Source organism: Gorilla gorilla, chromosome X, assembly GCF_029281585.2.
Source record: "Gorilla gorilla gorilla isolate KB3781 chromosome X, NHGRI_mGorGor1-v2.1_pri, whole genome shotgun sequence".
Lineage (NCBI taxonomy): Eukaryota > Metazoa > Chordata > Mammalia > Primates > Hominidae > Gorilla > Gorilla gorilla.
The window spans coordinates 108,154,085-108,174,354 of record NC_073247.2 but is presented as its reverse complement, the minus strand read 5'-3'; positions in this window follow the sequence as shown (position 1 = coordinate 108,174,354).

Below are 20,270 nucleotides of genomic sequence, written 5' to 3'. Positions count from 1 at the left end.
CTCTGCTAAAAATGCAAAAAAAAAAAAAAAAAAAAAAAAAATTAGCCAAACGTGGTGGCGCATGCCTATAGTCCCAGCTACTTAGGAGGCTGAAGCAGGAGAATCTCTTGAACCCAGGAAGTGGAGGTTGCAGTGAGCCGAGATTGTGCCATTGCACTCCAGCCTGGGCGATAGAGAGAGAATCTGTCTTAAAAAAAAAAAAAGAAAAAGAAAAAAGAAAAAAAAGGAGTGGGAGAGGGATGGAGAGGAAGGAGTTAAAGAGTTAAAGATAACTTCTGAATTTCAAGCCTTGGTGAGGTTATTAAAACATAGACATATAAAATTATCATTAGGAGAGGAGGACAGTTTTGTGAGATAAGATAATTTTGGGATATAGCATGTTAGGGAAGAGACATCCAAATGTAAAGGACCAATAGGGAACTAGGATATGAGACAGGAACTCTGGAAAAAATCAGGTCAAAGTTGGACAATTCCAACTTTGAATTATCCATTCATCAAATATATAATGAGCACCTATTCTGTCAGGCACTATGCTAGACACTGGGGCTAGTTAGAATGCAAATAAGACAGACATGGCACCTTCCCTCAAGTTGCTTACAGTCAAGAGGGAGAGACAGACAATAAACTAGGAAAATGTTTATGTATAATCATAGAATCATATAATAATAGAATCATGGTCAGTTCTATGAAGGGAGGGCTACTTTACATTAGGTAAAATGGTCAAAGAAAGCCTGGGAGAAAGTGCTATTTATATTAGACGGTCAAAGAAAGCCTGGGATAAAGTGCTATTTCACCTGAGAACTGATAGATGAGAAGGGAACAGCCAGGAAAAGTAGAAACAAGAGCATTCCAGGAAGAGGGAACAAAAAGGATTGGGTGTGAAAGAGATCTTGTTGTGCTATAGAACAGAAAGAAGGCCAAGGTGACTGGAGCTTACAGAGCAAGGGAAATGGTGGCACAGAATGAAGCTAGAGAGGAAGGCAGAAGCCAGATCATGGATGGCTTTGAAAAGCATCTAAAGAACATTAAATTTTGTTTATTTCTTTTTTCTTTTCTTTTCTTTTTTTGAGATGGAGGCTCACTCTGTCACCCAGGCTGGAGTGCAGTGGCGCCATCTTGGCTCACTGCAACCTCCATCTCCTGGGTTGAAGCGATTCTCCTGCCTCAGCCTCCTGAGTAGCTGGGACTATAGGTGTGCACTGCCACACCTGGCTAATTTTTGTATTTTTAGTAGAGACAGGGTTGGCCAGGCTGTTCACAAACTTATGGCCTCAAGTGATCCACCCGCCTCGGCCTCCCAAAGTGCTGGGATTACAGGCATGAGCCACAGCGCCCGGCCTCAATTTTATTTTTTTGTAACAGAAAGTTATTGTAAGATATTATCTGGGGCAATAAAATGATCTAATTTACCTTTTAGGTTTCTTTGCGTTAGCAGATAGTTAAAGCTTTGAGAACAGATGCATTCTTAGATGGAGAGAGTATAAACACAGAAATAAAAAGCCGAGGACTGAGTCTTAGAGAATGCTCGTTATTAGGATATGATGGGAGAAGGAGCCAGCAAGGAGGAGTGAGGGGTGTTTAGAGAAGTAGGAAAGGCGTTCTGGAAGTCCACGTATGGAAGTTTTTCACAAAAGAGAGCATGGACAACACTGTTACATGTTACATGCAAATATCTTAGGGAGGAATGAGGTCTGAGAAAAAGCCTATATACTTGGGAGCAGGAAACCATTCTGAACGTGTAGCTTCCATAACTAACAATGAAGGTATAGGCCCACACTGCTGAAAATTTGTTAGTCAACGTGGGGATAAACTAGAATGATGGATAGAAGTAGCAAGTTCAAGCAAAGGTCTTTTCAGACTACTTGAGATCTGTGGGAGTTTGGATTTGGGTTTGGGGTAAGAGAAGTGAAGGGAGTGGCAGGAGAGGTAAGAGGAGAGGAGGCAACTGAAAACGTTTGGAAAATGCTTGAAAGATGGGATAATTTGAAGTCCAAGGGCCTGGACAGTATTGAAAGATGTGTTCAAGATCACAAGTGCTAGTGTGAAATTTTAAAGGAAGAAGATCCTTTTTCCTCTGAGGCTGGAGAGAAGGGTGAGAGAGTAGATGCAGCAACAGAGAAACTCTGAATTGAAGTGGTGGAAAGGTTAGGAAGTTCGTGGAAATTGACACTGATTTTCAATCAATCAAAATGAACAACATGCACTAATGTGCTATGTAGGCTTAATAAAGTAAAACCTCTTTAAATAAGGGCAGGAACCATGGGGTTATCTTGTTTGTTTTGTTTGTTTTTGATATTCCCAGTAGTATCTAATAGCATCTTGTACAAGGTAGGTGCTCAATTAACATAGGTTTGTTGTTTGATATGATCACTATCCTCAAGAAACTTATAGTTGGAAACAACCAAATAACATATGCAGCATATGGTAATTTCTGAAAATGTGATATTGCTAATAATTGCTGTAGGACTTGAAAAGAAGCAAGTGTGTCTGTGGATTGGGCAGATGGGGCAATGCTTCATATAAGAAATGAGTTTTTATTTGGGCCTTAATGCTTGCCTAGGATTTAAATGCTGATTTTGCAATTAACTAGAAGTGGGCTTCTTCTATATCTTGGAGTTGGTTAGTTACCTTAAGACAAATTGGAAAGACCTGATCATTGTAGGAATCATGCTAGAAAATCAGCAAGGCGTTATTTAAGAATAAACGCTATACATGTATATATATAGTATATGGACACCGTAATTATATATGCATACTCATATAATACACACATTATATATACTATACAGAGGAGAAATAATAAGTAATGTACGTATATATGTTTATGTTTGTGCACGCACACATATGCAAACACACATATATATTTATTTTAGTGTCTGCTTTACAAAACTAGAGTAATGGAGGTGAAACTAATTTCAAGATGTTATATGCATCCATTTTATTATTTCAGATGGTTAAAAATCTTAATTCATGAAGATTGATCTATTTTCTTCTTTGCTATATCAAGAGAAAGCTATTACATAGAAATAAACAATTTTAATAACCACATAATTTCTCATAAACTAAATTTAATTTTCTAAAAAAAAAAGAATTGGCTAAGGTGTAGAAACAAAAAGATCAAAATGAGAAAGGGACTCTAACTTGTGTTCAAGAGGCTGGAAGTTTAGTAGAATTCTTTGCTTTTGGACTGTATCTTCACAAACTAAAACTGAAATTCACCACTTCAGTCTAATTTGGAATAAAAGTCAAGGAATTCCATTCTGTCACAATTTCCAGATTAATGTTTCTATTTCCTCTATCTCCACTCAACTCTGTATCAAAATCTTACCCTCTCTTTTAAGATTTGTCTCAAATGCCACTACATCCTTATAAAATCTTTGTTGTCCCTCTCCTCCCAAATTGGATTTTCTTTCCTCTATTACTTTCCATGCTATTTGGGAACTCTTATACAAATTTATAATGTATAGTTACACGTTGCTTAACAGGGATATGTTCTGAGAAGTGTGTCACTAGGCGATTTTGTTGTGTGAATATCATAGAGTGTACTTACACAAATCTAGATGGTATAGCCTACTACTCACCTAGGTTATATGGTTTAGCCTATTGCTCCTAGGCTACAAATCTGTACAGCATGTGACTGTACTTAATACTGTGGACAAGCCGGCCTCGGTGGCTCATGCCTGTAATCCTAGCACTTTGGGAGGCCGAGGCGGGCAGATCACCTGAGGTTGGGGGTTCGAGACCAGCCTGACAAACATGGAGAAACCCCGTCTCTACTAAAAATACAAAATTAGCTGGGCTTGGTGGCACATGCCTGTAATCCCAGCTACTAGGGAGGCTGAGGCAGGAGAATCGCTTGAACCTGGGAGGCGGAGGTTTTGGTGAGCCGAGATCACGCCATTGCACTCCAGATTGGGCAACAAGAGCGAAACTCCATCTCAAAAAAAAAAAAAAAATACTGTGGGCAATTGTAACACAACGGTCAGTATTGTGTATGTAAGCATCGAAAAGGTACACTAAAAATATAGTATAAAAGATTAAAAATGGTAGACCTGTACATTGTACAGCATACAAAAATATTTCTTTATATCCTTATACTATAAGCTTTTTAATTTTAATTTTTTACAGTTTTAACTTTTTTATTAAAAATTAAGACACAAACACACACATTAGCCTAGGCCAACACAGGGTCGGGACCATCAATATCACTTTCTCCCACCTCCACATCTCGTCCCACTGGAAAGTCTTCAGGGGCAATAAAACTCATGGATCTGTCATCTCCTACGATAACAATGCCATCTTCTGAAATACCTCATGAAGAAAATGGCTGAGGCTGTTTTACCATTAAAATTTTTTAATAAGTAAGAGTACACTCTAAAATGATAAAAAGTATAGTGTAGTAAATACATAAACCAGTAGCATAGTTGTTTATTGTCATTGTAAAGTATTATGTACTTGACATAATTGTACGTGCTCTACTTATATATGAATGGCAGTGCAGTAGGTTTGTTTACACCAGCATTACCACAAATATATGAGTAATGCATTGTGCTATGACATTAGGACAGCTACAATGTCACCAAGTGATAGGAATTTTTCAGGACCATTATTGTCTTGTAGGACCACCACTGTGTGCGTGGTGCATGGTTGACCGCAACATCGTTATGCAGTGCATAACTGTAGCTATTTGTAAGGACACCTAATTCTCACTCTCATCTTCTAGCCCCCAATAAATTTCAAATTACTCAGTGACAGGATCTGGGTACTGCTCATGTTTTATCCCCTTCAGAAATTAGCATAAGCAATTTTTGACATGGACTGATGTAGAATTAGAATGAGGTAAGGAGTTGATATAGTTGGGAAGCCATCACTGAAAGGTTTGGCTAATAAGAGATAGCTCAGCCTTTGTCTTGGCAGTCTGTGAAAACATTGAATTATTTAATCTTTAATGTTAATTTGTTTACACATGCCAGTAATTTTCTTTGTCACTATTTATATGCAGTGTAGATTTCCTAAGGTAGTACTAATAGATTTTGTGATTATTTTTGAGTTATAAGTATACTGAGCAAAACAGTATAATATTTACAAAATAACACATGGAGGTAGCATAATATAGTGTAAAGAGGGAACACGTTGAAGTCAAGTTGACCTGGGTTTGAATCCTTGTCCTCCTACTTAGAAGCTAGAAGGTATGGGTAATTTTTTTGCCTGCCCAGCGTCTATTCCCTCTTCTTTTGTTAACCGAAGACTGACTTACCTTTAAGATAATTATTTCCTTTCTGTGATTAATTCATAGGGCTTAACGTGGGATTAACACACCCCTGTCCTCAGTTCCAAGGGAAGGCACGTGACCTAGGCCTGGCCAATCAGCATATTCCATATTTATGGCCAAAGCCAGGTTGATGTGTATCAACTGGGAAAATGAAGCACTCTGTTAAGAGGATGTAATATAAGAGTAGAGCTGATGGCTGTGATCTTTCTCCAATCAGGATTGAGCCTGTCTAAGAATACAAGCAATGCAGAGAAAAGCAGAGATGAGTGACCAAGATAAGGGAAAGAGAGACATGATGACATCATTCAGCCTCTGGATCTAGCCATGGGTGAAGACAGTTCATCTTTTCTTTCCCCTGCCACGCCACCCCTGCAGGCTTCTAGTTACATGAGCCAATGAGCAACTTGTTTATTCCTTAAGTCAGTGTGAGTTGGGCTTATTTTGCTTGTAATCAAATAACATTAAATAGATACACAACCTGACCTTGGGCAAGTCATAGTCTCTCTGAAGGTCAGTTCAGCTGTAAAACAGGATGATTCCTTTTTTACTCATCACACAGGGACACTAAGAGGCTCACATTTATGTGAAATGTACATGAATACATTTTGACAACTGTAAGTGTTTGGGAAAAAAAGGATAAGTATTAGTGTGTATCCCTGAAGAATAAAGAGATATTGTTTACTATGATTTTGTTTTCTGTAGAAAACAAAGAAACACTATTCAGTCAATTATTATAGACAGTGGAAAAGCATAAGCCTATGCCCAAACCATTATAGTTAAATCTCTCACCACAGGATTTCTCTTTCATGACCAAAAATCACAGATTTTTTTCTTTCTTTTCTTTTTCAAAGAACATGAAAACCTACTTATTATTCCACCTAGAATATGCAAGAGCTAGCATTTAACTTTAACGTTTGTTCTTAAAAGCCTGCACAAAAATTTTGAAATAAAGATTTGTTGCTGTCTCACATACTCCTCATATTCAACTTTTCATTCTGAGTACAGGTTGTAAATATGTTTTTAGAGCAAAGCATTTAAGAAACCGCAAAATTCAACCTTGGAACATTACATTAGTCATTCAAAGGAGACATATTTTTAAATCAGTTCAAATACATGTCTCTGCCACATTTCCCTCCTACTCCTTTCCTTATATATCATATTATATTTGATGATCCAGACACTTAAATGATAATCTGTGTAACTCGAAAAAGTTACTGCAATTGCCAAAGGAGCCTAATTTCTGTCTTGGCACCTTCGGGACTTACAATCATCTGCATTATTTACAGATGTCTCAAATTATAGGGAAAATTTGCATGTGAGTGTGGCTGTTTAGGGATGGGATGGGTGAAGAACTCGTTAATGTATCCAAATGTATGTTAACCTAAGGAGATGACCTCTTGGCCTTAGAAATCTGCCTTGAAGTTTCTGAATCCAGGGACTGTATGTTTAATTTTCACCTATTTTGTAGTAAGGGACTGACATAAGGATGTAAATGGTACTTGCAAAATTCTATTTTAAGACCAAGAGGCAAGCTAGCACAGCAGAATAATGCTTAGAAAGTAAACATAGGGAATTTAAACAATTGTCTGCTTTGGTCAGAAAGATGGTCTTGCTCTTAATTTTTTCCCGGCCATTTTCACTGGCTAGAAATGCTAAGAAAAGTGCCACAGTATTCTATGCAAATTAATCCCGTAATGGGAAAAAACATCACTCATGCATCTGTGAATGTACTATAGTTTCTTATATTCAGTATAGGTCCTGATGTACTCATCCTTATTTTTTCCTTGACATCTGTGGAGTATATCCCAGCACCTTAAAAAATTCCTTAAGATGCTTTTTTCCTTAATGCAGGTATGAGGAAAGCAAGCAGATTTAAGTCAGTATTCACCAGGATATATGCTTTTAGTATACGTAATTTGATGAAATCCAGGAACATTTCATTCTTTCCAAATGAATCCACCAATGAGCAGCCATTCCTCATTACTAGAAAAATATCAAATGACTAAAAATAATAGCATCTATCTGTGGGTTCTGTTCTTTTTAATCCAGGTAAGGGGCTGAAACATTTCTTTCTACATGGAGATATGGCAGTACAACCTTTTAAAGTGGTTTCAATAAACAGATCAAGCTCCTAATGCTTCAGGTAGTTGTCCCTCCTACTGCTTCATACTCAGAAACCCTAGACCTCTATTTTACAAAACAGGATAATAATTTTAATGATTATGAAAGTAAGAATTGGAAAGGTCAGTTGTTTTACCTAGCATCCCAGAGCTAACAGGTGGTAGATACAGGATTTAAAGCTACCTCTGAAAAAAATAAAACAAACCAAGTCTCTTTGACATCCAAGACGGTGTTCTTAACCGCGCATTGTCCTGTCTCTCAAGCAAAAAGTGACTTAAAATTTCAGCAGAGATGCCAACTTGGACTCTTAAAAGTAGTCACACAAGTTTCACCCATGCTCTACCCCTCTATTGCCAATTGCCATCCTCACCCCTATTTCTCTACCTCCTGCCACAATCAACAGTACTCTCTAGGGTGACCATCAAAGTATAATCAATTTACTCATTTTACGAACATGAAAACTAATCCTAAGAAAGAAATGACTTGTTCAACGTCACACAACCAATTAGCGGCAGTGCAAATATTAGCACAAATCAGCTTGTTCAGTCCAATGTTGTTTCACTACAGGGAAAACAACCCAGAACATTCAAGCTTCCTTATGATAGGCTACTTTAATATTATTCATATATATATAGTTTAATATTATATATAGTTCAATATTATGTATAGAGTTTAATAGTATATGTATTTTAATATTTTATATATACACATAATACATACATACATATACATATATATATATATATATAATGTGTGTGTGTTTTTGAATAAATGATGGATAAAAAGTGCCTGAAGTCTTGTAGTCACTATATTAATCACAAAGATGTCTTTAACATCTCCAAAACAGAATACTGGAGTTTTCTTCTCCAAACCTGTTCTTTGCCTATTACTATTCCCTGTCTCAGGAAATCACTACCACCTCTAGGACTAGGGGGACAAAAGGAAGAGATTGGGGTTATCAGAACCAGGAAGCTTGGAGGAGGGTCCATGTAGAGCTGGAACACACATTCCTGAGGAGAGGGTGCTGGCAGCCTGATGCAGGTGTCCCTTGGGGAACATAATAAGCCTGAATCTGGGAACAATGGGACCAAAAGCTGCAGACTGGAACCAAAGCCTTGGCCTTGGTGAAGGGCCATGATTGTGGTAACATTTAAGAAACCAGAAAGCAAACGGGAAGGAGTAACGCCTTCTGCCCTTCCTTCAGGCTTGCATTCTCCCTCCTGTGCTCCCTAGGTTTAGCACCTATCAGGGAACCCACGGCAAATGAGCCAGCTGGAAATGTGATTTGCAGAGTTGCAGCCCCGGCACCACAGGGCCTCACAAAGTAGAACACAGAAGGCAAGTCTGAGAGACACCAAGTTAATAACTGGCACAGAGGATCATAGTCAAAAAGTAGGGGTTTTACCTCTCCTTCACCCCTCCTTCCATTAATATATTTGTAACCATCTATGGGGCTCATGACAGAAGGAACAATGATTTCCATGGGAGCTGGGTAGTATCGTTGTATCTTTTAAATACCCTTTCCTGATCTTCGGAGAACATCCTTTATGTCTTTTAGCTTAATGGATTCTTGGTTTCTTCTCTACTACTCCTGAGATTGCTCTAAGATCACTTAATAACACCCTGTTTGCCAAATTCAGTGGCCTCTTTTCTGTGCTCATTCTAACTTTCTTTGGCACATAATATTTTTGACAACTTCCTCCTTCTTAAAACTTTTTCCAAAGCACATTTCTCTATTCGTTTGTCTGCCTAATGCCTTCTTTTTCTCAGCTTTCCCCACTCTTCTTCTGCCCACTCTCCAAGGCTTAGTGTTCCTTGGAATTCTGGCCTGGACCTCTTTCTGTTTTCACATTTCTTGGGTGATGTCATTCAGTTCCACATTTTTAGCTACAACCTATACGTAGTGAATCTCAATCTTTATTGGTAACCAAGACTTTTTCTTGAAATCTGATTACAATATGTCTCTCTGTGGAACAGCTCTACTTAAAACGACCCACTGACATCTCAAACTTAACATGTCCAAAACAAAACTCATCTCTTGAAACCTATTTTTTTCTTCTGCAAGCCTCTTTCCTTGATTAATAATGCCAATGTCTGTTAAATTACTCAAGCTAGAAAACTTGGAGTCATTTTTTATTAATTTATCTCTTCCTCACCTCTTGAATCCAGTCAGTCACCATATCCTATTGATTGTCCTGTTGCTTAAATATCACTTAAATCTATTTCAGTCTCTTTATTCCTACAGTCACTGTTTGGTTCAGGCTCTCACCATTTCTTACCTTGACTCTCATAATAACCTTCTAACTGGAATTCCAGCTTCCAGTTTCCCTCCTCTCCCAGGCATCCTCTATATAATCATCAAGGTTAGCTTTCTCTCAAATATTGCATGTCCTCACACATATGTGGGAACTATCAAAGTTCATCTCATGGAGGTAGAGAATAGAATGGTGGTTACCAGAGGCTGGGAAGGGTGTGTGTGGGAGGGGGATGAAGATAAGTTGGTTAATGGGTATAAAAATACAGTCAGATAGAAGGAATACATTCTGGTGTTCAACAGCACAGTAGGGTGACAACAGGTAACAGTAATTTATTGGATATTTCAAAAATAGCTAGAAGTTTAAAATTTTCCCAACACAAAGTAATGATAAATGTTTGAGGTGAAGGATAACCTAATTACCCAGATTTGATTGTTATACACTGTATGTGTATATCAAAATATATGTACTCTATAAATGTATGCAATTATGTATCGATAAAAATTCACTTTCTGAGAAACAAGTCTAGTCATGCTGCTTCCCTACTTTTAAAAAAGTCATAAACAACAAAAAGAGCAACTCCAATGTTTTCCCTCTTTCTAGAGAATAAATTACAAAGTCCCTGCCTGTTTTCCTGTCTGAGTAAATTCTCAGTAATTGTGTAAGGCCTATCTCAACTAACCTAATTGTGTGGAATCTTTCTTGACTTATACAGAAAAAGCTATTTTCTTTCCAGTATTTCCTTATCACTTAGCATTTACTTGTATTAGCATTCATCGCTTTGGATTTCACTTACGTTTTTTACATGTCTGCCTCCCATACTGGTTATATGGGTTCTCCAAAGGGTACGGACCGTGCTTTAATCATCTTTGCATTTACAGTACCTGGCATAGTGCCTGGAACATTCTAGAAATTTAAAAAGCATTTGTTAAATCGATGAATAAATGGATTCATTCATGTGTACAAGGGAAGAATATCTGGGAACAAGTTGTAACCTCACTCAACTTCTCTCTTCTACTCAAAAAGCATACAGGAATGCAAGTAAGTGAGGATCACTATGAATTGGCTTTAAATTATTTTCTTCAAAATAAATAAATCAGTTACAAACTTTCCTTTTAAAATATTATTATAAACATATTCCTTGCAGCACAGCTCAAAATTTGTCTGTGACACAGTTATGTGTCATAACCTCATGGTTGGGAACTGCTCTAAAAAACCAGGGGAGTGTTCTTTCTGTTTCTCTGAAGACATAGATCTGGTGGTTTTAGGGAATTAAGCCTTACATATTCATTTTAAAGTTTTTTTCATGCTTTAGTGTCTTGCACATACATATACCCTGAAGCTTTTGAAGATGGACTCATTTTTACAAATTTAGTACATATATCATGGCCTTTCTCATAAATGCAGCCCTCCAGGTCAGCACTAAAGCACACTGCAAGAATGTTTGTATTATTTTATCTCTTGTGATACTTGTTCTATGTGTAAACAGCATTTTTGCACTCCTGGGGTTGTCATAGCAAGTCCTTCAGAACGTCATGTAATTTTACAAAGAAACCATGAAAATAACAAATTATTTTTCAAATAGAATTTAGGGAGTTTACAAAGTTATATCTGTATTTAGAGGCTTCAATGACTCTTCTCACTTTAAATTCTGTGATTTTATGATTAAAATATTGCTCTAGGCTAAAGGGAAAGAATAATTTCCTCTTCTGAAAAAAGAAACTGAGTCAACTAGAAATGTCATCTAGAGTACAGTTTTGGATTACAGTAGTCCCCCCTTACCCACAAGGGATATGATCTAAGATGCCCGCAGTGGATGCCTGAAGCCCTGCGTCGTACCAGACCCTATATATACTATTTTTTTCTTATACATACATACCTATGACAAAGTTTAATTTATAAATTAGGCACAGCAAGAGATTGACAACAGTAACTAATAATAAATAGAACAATTATAACAGTATAGTGTAACAAAAGTTATGTGAATGTGGTGTCTCTCAAAATAAATTAATATTTTTGTTTGACCTTGGATAACTGAAACTGTGGAAAGTGACAGGGGGTAAGGAAGGGGACTTCTGTACTTTCAGTTACTCCTCTAGATGGTGAGAATATGACAGTACAACTTTCCATAATTGCTCCTCTTATAATATTCACACATAATGTGAATTTAAAACTTTGCATTCTCACCAAAGTATGTTCATGCAGCAAATTTTGAGTCTTGAATACTTTTTGTTTGAAGGAAGTGCCTCCTTTCCGGAAAAGAAACCTATTTTTTATATGCTAGTTTATATTATGTAGGAGAAGATTTGACACAAGCAAACTGTCTGTAGATTTTGTGGATTTTTCCAGTATTTTCCAGAAGGCCCTTAGAAAACGTGCCTTGTTTTTTAAGAAAAAAAGTGAGAGGCGCAAGAATGTCTATTGAAATAAACAACCTGTAAAGAAAGTACACAGAATACTTTACTGAAGGGGAGGGGCAGCACACACTGTCAAAGCAATTATTCTTTCCAGGAGGAAAATCAGAAAATGCCACTGAGTTTAAGTATCTGTGTAAGTCACCTAATTGTCCTCAAAACATGGAGTTCTTAGACTAGGTGCAGTTTCCCTTTAATAGGATCCATGCATAAATGATTGAGATTAGAAAGAGCATTGCTCTGAGAAGTCTGAAAAACATCTGACACAAGACAAATAAACAGTGGTCAGTGTAAGTACTGTCTATAGCACCTGGCACTGGAGCTTCTATTCACATTCGGCACACAAGGAAAGGTCAAGAAAGGTGGGAAAACTACAGGTTGCCTGCCACGTGATTACCAGAATTCCACCAAAGGAAGCTGAGAATTTCACCCTTAGCAGTTTAATAGGGCATGGCATTTGTGTTATATGATTTTATTTGGTAGTGTGAAGTAATTTAATAGACTCATTGTACTGAGAAAATCAAGGCAAGTAACCTGAATTTCTCTATCCCAAAAAATGTACAATTTTTCCTAGTTTATTTTGGAAACAGTGCACTCTCTATATTATGGGTACTAGGCAGTTATTGCAGCAAGGAAATCTACCTGTGTTGGAGTCAGTACCTTGACATCATTAAGGTACACATGCGTATATAGAGGTGGGTATTTACCTTTGACAGAGTTCAGTTCTAAACTTCTGTAAATGCTCTGCCCTTGACAAAGCTGATCTTCTAAGCCCCGTCTTCATGGCTATATGGATCAGTGCTTGTGACAATCACATTTTGAAGACAAAGGGAAATATTTCTTACCAACCAGTGCCTCTTTTGACTTCTTAGACTTACATATGGAATTACTATATTTCTCGGTACAGAATAACTGATAAAATTGGAAATGACTTTCTTCTCTAGTTGTGTCTTATAAGGGTGTATTGTTTACTTAACACATTAACGTTAGATATTGCCCAAGAAAAGAAAAGCAGAAGGTAAGTTGAAATTAGGTGCCTTCTAGCTCTGTAGTGCCTTACTAGGTTAGTATGAGGAGGCGGTAAGATGAAAGAGCTGTCTTGGTATGTTACGGTTCATAGGTTACCTGCCAGTGAATCAGACTCCTTTTCCTTAGAACTATTTCTTTGGTGTTTCATGGCTCACAGGACAGGAAGAAGTAGGGATTAGTTCATTATATATATTTTTGTTATTTCAATTTTCTCATTTTTCCTTTTCTCTTTTAGCTCTCTCTTCTACCACTCTCAATTTTTAGCTTCCCTCTTACCATCTCCAGCTGTGTTCACATGGGAATGGCTGGTTCATAAATTTAAATGAATAGTGCTGGGTGGATAAGCAAGTAGATTCTCTGTCATGTGACCTTCACTCCAAGCAACAATGTTTTCAGTGCTTACCCATAGATTTTTGCAACATATCTGAACTTTTCTGGCCTGCGCGAGTCTATCATACTAGAAATCCCTGAAGACCAGGCTATTCTGTAAGATTTATGATTCTTCTAGTTTTTAGACAAGTAGAGACTGCATCTATCTTCTGATAGATAAGGTTTTTTTCAGTTCCACGGTTGTCTGAAACAAGGTGGTGCATTTTTAAAAGAGACAATATAGTATAGAGGAAGGGGTATAGACCTGGGAACCAGAGACCTGGTTTCAAGTGCTGACTCAGCAACTACTAGTGTGACTTTGATAACCTTGGACTAGTCATTTACTCTCGGTGGTTTGGTTTCCTCGTGTTAAAAAAAAAACTCACAAAACTACATCAGTCTGTGTGGTTTTTAGATTTACATTCAATAAATAATTTACAATGTCAGCAATTTTTCTTTCCTATACACAGAATGAATCTGAATAGTGAAATTAGGTACACATCGTACAGAATAGAGTATGTACTGGACAACAGCAACTATTTATTCAGGCAGGAAATAAGCCATATGTATGTATGTATATGTGTCTGTATATGCAAAAGTACAGACATGTGTTATAATATCTTTAAAAATAATATTGTTTTTCCATATTATATGAAAAATGCATGTTCTGTTTTGGTTATTTATTGCTGCTAAACAAACCTCTAAAACTTAGCATCTTAAACAGCAACACTTTATTATCTATCATCTCTTTTTGGATGACTTGGCCTCAGATGAATGGGTCTTCTCCTCCATGTAGTGTTGGCTGGGATTGCAGTCATCTAAGGGTTTGATTGGTTTAGAGAATCCAAGATGTCTTCACTTACATGCCATGGTGGGCACTGCTGAAAGGTTGGGCTCAGCGAGGATGCTGAAAAGGCTGGGCCTTCCTTCTATCCATATAATATTAAGGCCTCTTTCCATCTACATGACCTCTTCACATAGTTTCTCCATGAGGGTGGCTGCCAACATCCACAGGCATAGTTTATTGGGGACTGTCTTTGGAGAGAACCTATTTTATGGTAATTATTTTTAAAATTGGAGATATGAAAATAAGGTAAAAATTTTCCATGGGGATTTCAAAACTTATATGAAAAAAATAGTTACAAAATAATATGCACCTTATAATGCCATTTTGGTTGAAAATGTGTGTGTGTGTGTGTGTGTGTGTATGTGTGTGTGTATGAGCACACAAGATAAGAAATCTGCAAGGATAAACAACAAAAGCTAAAACAGTTATATTTGTGTTGTGGAATTATGGATGATTGTTATTTTCTTATTTTTATTTATCTCTATTTTTATGACATTTCAATAATGCATATGCATTACTTGTGTGAAACACGGAATCAATTTAAGTCCAACCATGCAGTGATAACCACCATTAATATTTGGTGAATTTCTTCTTAGTCATTAAACATTCTTTGAAACATGATTTTACTCATTGTATTGTATTCTATTATATAGATGTATTATGACTTAATCATTTTCCTACGTTGAACATTTAGGTTATGTATGTATGTATGTATTGTTATTTTAAACAATATAATGAACATATTTATACATATTGGACTACATCAGTTATGATTTTCTTAACATAAAGTAATAGAAGTGAAGTTTCTGGGTGAAGAGGTATGGACTTTCAAATTTCTCAATAAATGTTGCCAAACTACTTTCCAAAAGGTTGTAAAAATTTGTTCTACTTTTTTAGTATCTCTGGGGGAAGCCCTCATCTGAATCAGGACCAATAGTTGTAGATTAATTGAAAATATTAAAGTAGAGGACATTAAAAATATATACATATCTTAAGGCACTTTTATTTTAACTCAAGACTTCCAAATACATGTGTGCATTTGCCAGCCTTCTGCTGTAGGGTTAAGAATTTTTCTTTGAGTATGGTCTCATTTACTTGATTTCACTGTTGTTTAGTGATCTGCTGATAAATGTCTAACAACCAACTTTCTGGAAAAAAATGGCCCCGATTATTGTGTTTCATGATTCCAGTGGTGTAAATACTCTCACCATGGCCACTTTTAAGCTACCAACATAGCACTTAATGTAGAGTTGAAGTGTGTAGCAGCACACCATTATACAGTATTTCCACTTATACAGACAGAATAAAGGTAAATAATCTCAAGAACATAGATAACTGTAAAATGTAGTAAAATATTTAGGAAGTGATGAGTCTTCTGTATTTAGTACTTTTATTTTTAATATAACTTAAGTTTGTATCATTTAATTATTAATAATGGCAATATTGAATAACAGACTCACACAATTCCTGAAAATTTAATAATTGGCTCTTGTAACCGGTATACCACTGTTATTTTTTCTTTCAGAAACCACAATATAATGCATTCTCTATGATTTCCAGTTTTGGTTTCTTTGAAGTAGACCACCAATTTAACAGGACTTCTTATATAATTTGGGTATGGAGTCCTTCTGAATGTTTGTGATTCCCACCCTTAACCAATCATTTATAGTTGTTTCATCCACAATTTGATAGCTTTTTTATTTTTTTTTTCAGTAGCTGTCCTTTAATCAGTTGCAATTTTTTTTTTCCTGGAAATGAGTCTGTTTTTCCCTTTGCACTTGTCCTTCACCATTACCATGTTATGTAATATACAAGGTATATCTAGCATCAATAGACTTGTGAATAATCACACTGATCTTTGGTAGACATACAATTCAACTGGTGTGAGCAGAGTTGCCCAGATATCCGTGGCTATGAGAGTATCCTGGTTGTGTGCATTCAACATCCCATGGGCCTGGAGATGAGTTAGTGAGTACTGTTATTTTGTATTCTGTTTCTTTAATCTGAAGGACAGTCAGGTCTTTAGTAAACATGCCCCATAATGATCTGGATAATGCAGATTTCTGCCCTATTTCTTATTGTGGGGATTTATTATACTGATTCATCAATGCTGTTCCCCCATGACCACTAGGAAGGATCTGTGCGAGTGCTAGACAGAGGTATAAGGAAGGTATGTGGCAGCCAACTAGCCCAGGAAACAATCACATCTGTGACCTTATGCTCTAGGGTCATTAGCACTTGTTTCTAGCCAACTGAGCTAATGAGGCTCTTGACATTTTATTTTTCTTGACATTTGTTTCTTTTTCTGCTTTATATCCCATTGAAGTAGTTATTAAGTCAAATAATGTGAGAGCCAGAATGGTCCTTGCAGAGCAACTCCAGTGCCCTCATTTAACAGAATTTCTCTCAAACTGTTCCAGGTCCATGCCTCTCATGTTCTATTGATGTGTGCACCTCAGGAACTTGGAGTTGCAATGCTAACAGAATTTTCTGCAGGAGATTGACATTTTGTGTTATGTATCTGGCCATCCCACTCAACTGTGTGAATGGATAACTGAGGTTTAAGGATACTAATAGTTAAGCAACTTGGGAAGAATTGTCAGTGCTACATATTAGAAACCTTGCAATCTTATTAGAAAGGTAAACAAGACTCCACTAAGTAAAAATGTCAAGAGATATTTGTGAAACTTTCAAATTTCCCCTGAGCCTCAAGGTATCCAAATGATCTAAGGCAATCCAAGAGGTTAGTGACTGTTCCTATGTTTTAAGTAATTGTTGCCAGAAATGCCATTTCCCTTTTGCTTTCTGGCTGGAGGCTTCTTCAAAACCTTCTGTAAAAAAGGTTTTAAAATTCTAAGAACTTGAAACATACTCTTTGCCTGTGTGTTATTCACTTCTGTGATTATTGCTACCTCCTTTCCTTCTCCTCCTTCTTCCTTTTGTTAATTCAGTCAGAGAACTAATTTACATCTAATCAAAAAGAGCTTTATAGGCTAGGCGTGGTGGCTCATGCCTGTAATCCCAGCACTTTGCTGAGGTGGGTCGATCCCCTGAGGTCAGGAGTTCGAGACCAGCCTGGCCAACATGGTGAAACCCCATTTCTACTGAAAATACAAACATTAGCTGGGCGTGGTGGTGGGCACCTGTGATCCCAGCTACTCAGGAGGCTGAGGCAGGAGAATCATTTGAACCCGGGAGGCGGAGGTTGCAGTGAGTCGAGACTGTGCCATTGCACTCCAGCCTGGGTGATAAGAGCAAAACTCTGTCACAAGAAAAAAAAAAAAAAGCTTTATAGGTCATAGAAATTTTGAACTGTTGACTTTAATGATAAATATCATCTGTTTCATTTGTCAATGCTATTAAATTTCACTTTATTCTTGATCAGTATTTTTAGAATAAGCTAAGTAAGCTTGAATATCTTACCTTCAACTTTCCCATACACAATTGCCAATTCTGGTCTTATCTGTTCATACCATTCTCCCCACCTATAAACTTTTTCTATTAATCAATCATTCTTTTAATTGTGTCAGTTGGAATTATGTCAGTGTGAACCTGAAGCAAAGATAAACTGTTACTATGTCTAAAAAGGTTAATCCAACTACTTGATGTTAGAAGTCAAGATAGGACATTAAGTAATCAAGGCCCATGAAGTGCTTGTAGGTAAATGCTCCCTGGTTATAGGAAGGCTTGTAGAAGGAAATGTTTCTTAGGACTAAAAACTGAGAAAGAGACAACAGTTTGAGATGGCATGATTGTGAGTCTCTTGAGACAAATTATATTATCTTATTCAATCCTTGTGGCTTTGAGAGTGTCAGAGTGACATATCTATCAAGTCTCATAGTTATCAAGAAACAGTATCAGGATTCAAACTTCCAGGTGTCAAATTCATTTTGCTTTCCAATTTACAGTTATTATGATATGAGTAGATAGTAAGTGCTGATTTGTGCTGTTTTGATCTGGTTGTTTGATTTTGTAAAAGAGGATTTCCAATCTTTCTTTACAGTGACTTAGGCATTCCATTTGAGGGCTATGCAAAATTGGCACTGAGGAATCAGATCTGTTCATCTGCCCCATCCACTGAATACACATTGAAAAATCTTTAAAACGTAGCCCATGATATCCAGGAGCTGGTCTGATGCTCACAACTGGGTCTTATTTATATTACTGCAGGCTGGACTGTTACATACAACTAGGCTAACAGGAGAACATCACAGAACATCAACACCAGACAAGATCACTCTGAAACTATGATGGAGTGAGACAAAAACAAGGTCACTGTACAAACCATTCAACACCAATGCCTCCTTCAATCTCAACTAAAATAAGTGATTGTTACTTGTTTACCAATTGTAGCTTTAACTTCATTGAATCTTCCCTCCCTATAGATACAATTCACTGAGATACCTGATATAGTTGGGCTGTGTCCCCACCCAAATCTCGTCTTGAATTCCCATGTGTTGTGGGAGGGACTCGGTGGGAGAAAATTGAGTCATGGGGGCAAGTCTTTCTCGTGCTGTTCTCGTGATAGTGAATAAGTCTCACAAGATCCGATGGTTTTATAAAGAGGAGTTCCTCTGCACAGTTTCTCTCTTTTTTGCCTGATACCATCCATTTAAGATGTGACTTGCTCCTCCTTGCCTTCCGCCATGATTGTGAGGCCTCCCCAGCCACGTGGATCTGTAAGTCCATTAAACTTCTTTCTGTTGTTAATTGCCAAGTCTTGGGTAGGTCTTTATCAGCAGCGTGAAAATGTACTAATACAATATGCAATCATAGACTCGACCCCACTTTCTGATAATATCCCATCTAGAGGGAACTTCTTTTTCCTTAGACCCTGCCCAAAATTATGCAGCCTAATCCCAAGTTCTTTAATAGATTCTTTCTAACGCCTTCTTCCTGAGATGCCCATGGTTCCCTTGATGTATGTTCTTTCTCACTGCAACAAATAATGGGCTCAATTTATTCAGCTACAGGTATGTTCTTGGTAGTCTTTGGCTGAAGAGAAATGACACCAGATTCTCATGATAGACAGGGTCTATTCTGTAGTCTACTTCTTGCTTAGAATATCTGGTGAGCAGTCACCTCTGATCAGGCCCTCTCTCAATATGCCAGTGCTATGCAAGTTAGAATCTTGAATTTCTTAAGGAACTTTCAATCCTGATTTAAATTTCTGGGCATTATTTGCTGTAGTTCCACAGTTGTGTCTCTCTAGAGAGAAAGGGCTCTCAGTGGGAGGATGGGGTTAATGCAAATAATACTGGATATGTCAGAAAACTTCTCTTTTAGTTTTATCTCTGTTGGCAAATAGCCTTGTGACTATGGTCAAGTTGTTTAACCTCTTTGGATCATAGAATTTTAGCTTTAAAACAAGAGTTAGACAGTAGAAGTCTCTAAGGGTCCTTCTAACTCTAACATTTGGTGATTTTATTACTTGAAATCCACTCTGGGTATGTCATCTTCTTTCTCTCATAGGTAATATCATATAACTGAAGAGTTTTGTGATGTGAATCACCCAACATATTCTATTTTTTAAAGCTATCCAAAGTGCATAAAGGTAAAGTTCATCATTTACTTCACAAATATTTGCAAACAGATGGCTAGCATAATTGTTTCTGGAGTAAAAGCAGACATTGTTAAAATATAATAAGAACCAGATAAATCTGCGGGAACTCTCTTAGCTCTGTCTCCAGAGAATCAGTGCTAATAAGTCAAATTAGTCATTTTTATTTAGGAGATATAAAAAGGCATATGGTTTCATGCTGTACCAGCTGTCATAAAATTTTGGAGAAAAGTGTTGCTTACAAAGCTTCTAGGGGAAATGTTTCATAGAAGCATTTTAACCTTTATAGCTTACAAAACCAGTTGGCTTCCTTTTTTTTTCACAAACTATTTTTTGGCCTGAATTCTCTTTAACAATAAAGGTTCAGCAGGAAGGAAAACACGTAGCTAGAAGAAAAATAACT